Source organism: Phaseolus vulgaris, chromosome 10 (genome assembly GCF_000499845.2).
Source record: "Phaseolus vulgaris cultivar G19833 chromosome 10, P. vulgaris v2.0, whole genome shotgun sequence".
Classification (NCBI taxonomy): Eukaryota; Viridiplantae; Streptophyta; class Magnoliopsida; order Fabales; family Fabaceae; genus Phaseolus; species Phaseolus vulgaris.
In genome coordinates, this window is record NC_023750.2 from 37119594 (window position 1) to 37127906 (window position 8313).

Genomic DNA, 8313 nt, shown 5'->3' on the forward strand with positions numbered 1-8313 from the left:
AATAAACAATCCTTTCTCGTTTTCTTTTCTTCCTATTCTTGTTAATTTTCTTTTGTTATCTTTTTTTTTTAATTTAATTAATATCTTTTCTTAACTCATGTACATGCACCGTCTCGTCTTTAAATTTACTTTTCTTATATATGTGTGGTTGGGCGACTCATCCCTTTTTAAAAAATAACTAAATTATTTTTTGATATTTTTATTAGACTTTTTTTTTTAATTTTGAAATATAAAATTTAGAGATTTCCTTAATTGCAAAATCTAAAAATTAAAATTTATGACTTTTTATTTTGAATTTTGTATTCTAGAATTAAATTTTGTATTTTAGACTCAACAGTCCATTCTAAAAAAATTGTATATCAAATTATACCATGTAGAACAAATATTTTAAATTTTTTTGAAGATATGGGATAAACAGAGAAATCCCAGTGTGATTCTGTATTCGATGTTCTACTTAAGAAAGGTTGAGTGGGCATTTTACTCATTTCCTATTCCTAATTCAACAATTATTGTAAATTAATATTTGACATATGAAGCTTGTAAAATTAGAAAATAAATAATATATATATATATAATTAGAATATTTAAGGAGTTAATCCATATAAAAAAAAGGAGAGATTAAAGGAATAAATCCTTAACCCCAATATTAGAAGGAACCAAGAGCTATTACAAAGATTTATGCTACATCCTCCCCAACGTAGACCAAAAACCAGAAAACATAGCAAAACTGAATATGAAGTCTCTTTGCAGTGAAAGCCTCCCATGTCAGAGATATTCCCATAATAACACCAAGGACACAAAGATGAGCTCCCTTACTCCATAGAAGCACAGAAATACCTCAAATACAAGCATAAACCTTTAGAGAAAAAGCCTGCAACATAAAAACACCATACCTTTGTGCAGCGTATGTTCAGACCATATTAACAAAAACACATCTTCAACAAATATATCAATGAAGCATAACATAGATTTAATTGACTCAGACACTTCACTTCAATCATATCAATCTTTCCCTGCTTAAAAATAATATTATTCTTCTTATTCATATGCATCTCACTTATAATCTTACATGCATTTTTATTCTATACTTATTATCAACTCTATATCTCAATCGCTATAATATATATGACCTTTGTTCAGTATGTAACCAATTTTTATTTTTTCTTGCATGATTATTCCTTTCAAAATTTCAATCTTTGGTTTTTCTTTAGTAGAAACAACAACAATAAGACAATTTTTTTTAAAGTTGAAACTGTTCAAACCAAAATAATGAAGAGACAATAACAGAGTTGGCTGCTGTTACTACCCTGCACTGAGTATTAACCAGTCACTCAATTTCAATCTTACCCTTCCAATTTCAATTTATAGATATCATTATTCTTTTGAGAATGGTAATTTACTCTGATATAATCTATTTTAATTTCTTTATGTTCACCATTCTGAAAAGAATCTGCATGTTTGTAAAGTTAAATTGAAAGAGTAAGATTGATAATAAGTGACAGTTTAATGCTTAATGCAGGAAGAAACAGCTCCCAGCTCTGTTACTGGCTCCTCACTATTTGGATTCGAAGAGTTTCAAAATCAAAAGATTTCAAGTCTTGTTGAGATGTGTTACTGCTAAATCAAACCTCAAACTGCAGTTTTGAAAGAATGGTAATGCCAAAAAACAATTTGGTTACATACTACATAAGAATTAAAGGCCAAGTAATAATCTGCAAGTACCTCACAGAAAGTTTTGCTAAAGAAATAAATTTGCTAAAGAAATAAATTGCACAGGCATAACAAAATAAACAGAGTTTTACAAAAATCACACACACGTTTACACTAGAATTTAAAGATGAAGTTAGTAGTACAATAAAATTAATTACAGAAACAATAATAATAATTGTTATGAGATAAATAATAATAATAATTATTCTGAGATAAATAATAATAATAATTGTCCTGAGATAAATAATAATAATAATAATAATTGTCCTGAGATAAATAATAATAATAATAATAATAATTTTTCTGAGATAAATAATGATAATAATTGTTCTTACAATTTATTTGAGACCAAATATCCTTTTTCAAGTCTTCTATGTCTTCTCTCTCTTCAGTTCTTCTTTCGAGTATGTCCGTGAGGGTGGATACCTGCAAAGACACATTGACGCTCAAGTCAACTGAAGTGTATTTATCTAGTTCAAAATTGAAATAGTCATTATCTTTCACCATGGGATCCGTTCTTATTTATACTTTTCTATTGAGTTTTGTTTTGTGTAAAGATACATTATCTCTTAATCATGTTTTATCTCTTTTAATCAGGCTTAATCTATTTAATTTGCAGATTAATGTGATACTAGTTTTAGCCAAAAGGTCGTGCTATTGAATAAGGTGATCTACTTTTCGGCTTCTTGATTCTTGATATAATAATAATAATAATAAAACGATGCAAGAGACCATATCATAAATCAAAACACATATATATATATATATACAAATGAGAAACTAGAAACTAGTAGTGAGTAAATATGAAAAATAAAAAACCTATAAAAATTCGCTTGAGGGATGAAAAGGAATATAATAGCACAATTCAGTGCATTCCTAATTTGTTCATGAAATCACCCACTCAATGCAGATTTTCTATTAAAATTGAGAAATTTATGTGAATTCTAAGAATTGGAGAATAAAATAAATGTATTTTTTAAAGCTATGAACTTCTTAAAATGACCATGAAAGAGAGGGGAAGACTCTTGCGAGAAGAATCCTTATTTGGAGAATAAAATGAAATATAAACCTTATTTTGAGAAAGGCTTAAAAATATTGGAGAAAAAAGGAACATAATAATAAACCAAAAAATTGTCTTCTACAATATCTAAAATAATGAAAATGGAAGACTTTAATTTGCAACAAGTTTTCTTCAAAATATTGAGAGAAATTGCAGAGTGAGGTTGAGGGAAGATGTTCTAATGTAGGATGAGAGTTAGTAGAAGGAGAGGAAGGTATTTATACTAAATTGAATGTGACACTGACAAAAAGAAGAGTTAAAACATTTAATTTAGAGAGATAAATTTATTAAATGAAGAATTGAAATAATTTATTTTTAGAGAGAAATTTATTAAACCGACAATGAAACATTTTATTATAGTGAGAGAATGAGAGATTTCTTGTATAAAATCATTATTGTAGAAAGAGAAATTCATAAATAATGTGATAAGATAAGCGTTTATTTACTTTATGTCCTAACTACTACCGTATAATACAATACATTAAGAATAAAAAATTAGGGTGAGTTTAAACATTCAATATCTTGTGACTACAAGCGTGTATGAATTCTCACTGTATACATTACTTAGTGAAGTTATATAATCTCTATTAAACATAGATTTTTCATACTTAATGTACCATCAAGGAACAACTCATACATTATTATAAGTGTATGACATCAATTTCATACAATTTCCATTATTCAGATACAATTCATACCATCCAATCACCTAATATTCAAGAATCTTTTCAACATAAAAAAGCAACACTTAACTACCAAATTATCAAAACCAATAACATATAATCAAACTATTTTATCAAATAACATCATGCAAGAATTTTTTAACTTGGAATCACGTCATCTTTACATCTAGATCTTCTAGTCTAAAAAACTATTGAAAGTTAAAGTTAACTTTCCTTATCTTAAATTATTTATTCCAATGGAAATTCTAGTTCAAGCTAGAAAACCACTCCAAATTTTGATGACCTAGAGTAAGTTATTCAAACATCCCTTGAGAGAATTACTTTTATCAACTGACCCTTTTAAGATTGATGACCAAATCCTAAGTAACACAAAGAATAAAAGATATTTAGAGTAAATAGAAACTAACTAAAATAAGAGAGTAGAAAACTTGAGAGAGAGAGAGAAAAAAAAATATAAGGAGTTGTGTTTTCTGTTAATTTTTAGGTATAATTACCTTTTTGGTTTTTACATTTAGGGTCAATATTCAATTTACTATCATAATATTAAAATATTCAATTTGGTCCTAAAGTTTTTTTAAAATATATTTAAGTCGATCATTTCTGTTAACTTTGGACTAACAACGTTAAGTGCTTCTGATGTAACATACATAAATATTTCTGATGTGACATAAATCGGTGTAAAACATCACTACAAGAAAAACATGAAATAAAAACCAATTTTAGAGACAAAAAAAATAGTTGTTATAGTGACTAAATTAGAAACCATTTTAGAGACTAAAAAAAATTTTGGTTTCTAAATTAGTTTATATTATTATTAAATGGTTTCTAAATTTGTATCTAATTAGCAACCAAGATTTTTGCTACCAATTAATTTTTTTTGTCATTAAAAATTAGTTTCTATTTCATGATTTTCTAATAATACATTAATTGTGATTTGTTGTACATGTACGTCTCCACAGCTGCCTCTACATCCCACCTCCCCCACATCAAAATAAATTATTTAACGGATGATTTGTTTATTTATTTAATGTTAGGTCCATCTCTTTCCTATCTTCATTTGCTCATTTTAGTTTTTAATTTAATTAAAATGCGTTAAATTAGTATTTTGTGCTAAACATAAATAGCTTTCTACTGTTAACTTCTCTATAAATTAAAATTAGTTTTTATGGAAAGCTAGTTTTGTATAATTTATTTCACGTAGTTTTTCCACATTTTTAATTTTAACATCAATTTTATTTTTTCTTTTATATTTTTTCTCTTTTAAAAGTGTTTACGGATAAGTGTGTTCAAACAAACCTGATGTGAAAATGTACATTGTACCTAACTCCATGTGGAAAATAATAAATTTCCATTACTATTAACATCTTTAGTTTTTATACCAACAATTCTAACAACAATGTGCTACTATGTGTAAATAAGCATCACCGAGTCTTATCATCATAAAAATAATATATTTAATTGTTTTTTACTATTTTTTATAACTCCACCTATTCTCATTACAATTAAGTAATATTAATAGTAGACTACTTTGTTTATATTTTTATAATAACATTTTCCAAATAATATAATAAAAATTATGTTATTTCTTTTTTATTATTTAAAGAATTATCATATCTTTATCAATTCATTCCTCATACTTGGAGTATATTTAGTAAACTAATAAATAATTACTAGTTTATTTGACAAACTTATAAGTTAGTTTGACCAACACAAACGTTTTTTTATAATAATATCACAATAGCTTATTTTATGAGCTTGTAACTCATAAACTATAAAATTAATTCAATTAACTTGTAGTTTATTTAATATTTTTTCTCTTTTATTGTCTCTTATATTTTAATATTTTTTTTTATCTTTAATTTTGTTTTACTAATTATTATTACACATTTCAATCTCGTAGACACAAATTAACTATTACATATATTTTAATATATTTTTTATTATCTCTAAATTTTTTTACTTATTATTATTACAAATTTAAATTTTATAGATATAAATTAATTGTTACTTTTTTTTAAATAAAAACTTTCATATTATATTATGCATTATTATGTAACTAGACATTTCAACTAGACTAACCTAAAACAACAACAATCATTTGTCATTACATAAAAAAAAGTATTATTAAAAAATTAAAAATACAAAAATACCAAAATGTTAACAATAATTATTACATCATTTTAATATTTTTAGGTTATTTTTAATTTTTTATGCATTTTAAATTAAAAAATATTTTATATTACAAACTGAACTAACAAAAGATGATATTTAAAAATTATATAAAATCAATATAATAATAAATTAAATTAAAATAATAATTTTTTTTTATTTTTTTATAATTACTCATCGGATCAAGTCATATTAAAAAATAATATATTCAAATAAAACTTACCAAAACTATCTGTAAGTTAAAAAAAAGTATGGAGAAATCCTTAATCGTATATCAAATCTGCACTTAAAAAAATAATTAAATAATAAATTAAATTTTAAAAAAATTAATAACTAAAATATATATTATTCTAAAAACTAAAAAAATTATTATATTTAAATTTGTTTCTACTATTAATAAAAAATAAAAAATAATTTTAAATAATTATCTAAATTTTAGTTACTAATATTTTAAATTTTAAAGATTAAATTAGTCAATCTAATTAATTTGTCACGTAATGTTTGAAGTCCAACTTATCTATCAAGATGCCTTATAGTAATCTATCATTCATCTCCTTTCAATCTCATAATGAACAAAATCAACATTCAAAGAAAAAAAACTTAAGAGAGTGGATTACACTCAACGAGAGTGTGTTAAGGTTTTTTCTTGGAATTTGGAAAAAATTGTTGTTAGTAAAGTTATATTTTTATTTATTGTGTTATATTATCTTTTCTAGTAATTTATTTAGGCAATGAGTTAATGTGAATTAATATTTTCCCTGTATGGTAACTAATAATGAATATATATGATATTGTCATTTATACGGCGATTTCTTCTTCCATCCCCATAATTTAAAAAATATCTAAATTACTTTTTGATTTTTTTTATTAGACTTTTTTCTTAATTCTAAAATGTGAAATTAGGAGAATTTCTCATAATTTAGAAAATACCTAAATTTCTCTGGGATATTTTTCATTAGATTTTTTTTTAATTTTAAAATATGAATTTTGGAGATTTTTTGAATTATAAAGAAATTAAAATATATGTTTTTTCATATTTTGAATACAAATTTTGTATTCCAGAATTTATATTCTGGATATTCCATTTCAGAAAACCAATTTTGTATTTCAGATTTTCCAAGAATACACAAAATTATATTTTAGATTATATAATAAAAATAAATGTTTTTATAACTTTTGAAAATATGGGATGCACGAACAAAAAAAATGAAGGTGTAATTCTGTAATGAATGTTCTACTTAAGAAAAGTCACAGATGGGTGAACATTTTACTCATCGCATTCTTAATTCAACAACTATTATTATAAATTGATATTTGACCTATGAACCCATAACTCCAATATGTACAAAGAAGAGATAAAAAAAAAAATGTAAGCCCCATAAAGAGCTCCCCCACACAGTCACCTTTTTCCTTTTTTAATTCTTTTTCTCTCCCAACTTTTCTTCTCTTCCTTTTTTCTTAATTTTTTTTAATTTTCATCTATTTTAGAATCTGATCGTATCACACTATAATTGATGAGTTAAGAAACATTTTTATCCAATCAAATTTTTAAATATAATAAATTTATTTTTCCTTTAAAGATTCTTTATTCTCTGTTTTTCTCTATGATTTAGTCATCAATCTTAGTGGAGTTAGCTTGTTGAAATATTAGATTTTGATAGTTTAGTATTTAAATGTTGTTTTTTTTTATGTTAAATAGGACTTTTAATGTTGTTGATTGCGTTTTCAATAATATTGTATAATGAAAATTGTATGGAATTGAAGTTATACATTTGGGATAATGTATGGACTGATGTGTGTTTGTTTATTGAGTATTGATGCATTAATGTTTATCTGCTAACAGAGATCTCTGAGTTTCACTCATGATCTAAGTCACATAAACTAAGATATCGAGTGGTGAGGACATATGAGATGCACGACTTGAGTTGTATTGAACTTACCCTAATCCTTTCTTTTGGATTCGCTAGTAATCTAAGTATTGGGTATTGGACTAGGTGTTAGTCTCTAATAGGACTTACTTAATATGAGCCTTCCGAAATACGTCAATTGTTATTTTGTTTGTTGAATATCCTAGATGTGTATATTCAAGTGAGATCTATGTGATTGTTTTATGTTGGGATTTGAAGAAGATTGAGCAATTGAGAAACTGATCAATGCAATTTGGTTTGCTCTTTTGATTGAATTGTCTATATTATAAAATTTTATTTTCATTAGTTTACCCTTACTTTTCTTGTTGTGTTGGGAACTGCAATGACTATACACGAGTATATGATCATACAGGTGATGGAGGTTTTAAAGGGCTTTAGGATGTTGTTTTGAACCTCATATTGTAAATATTTGTATTTCTATCAGTCATAATCATGTATTAGGAATATTTTGAAAAATTCTAAACTTGTATATTAACATATGAATTTTGTATTGTAATAGTTAGATGTATTTCTAAGATGTTATAAGAGAACCTCCAAAGAGTCTTACAACAAATCCCAGAACTAGGATCTACTACAAATGGACTGCCTGATTTTTTAGGTAGCCCAAAGTAACCTCCGACAACACCCAACAAAACTGAATATGAAGTCAACCCTCCTTTGATGAAATTATTCCCATCACAGAGAGATAGTCCCAAAACTATTGATAAAATTTTCCTTTGTAAACACACTCCATTCAACAAAAGAGTGACACACCTAAGACTTG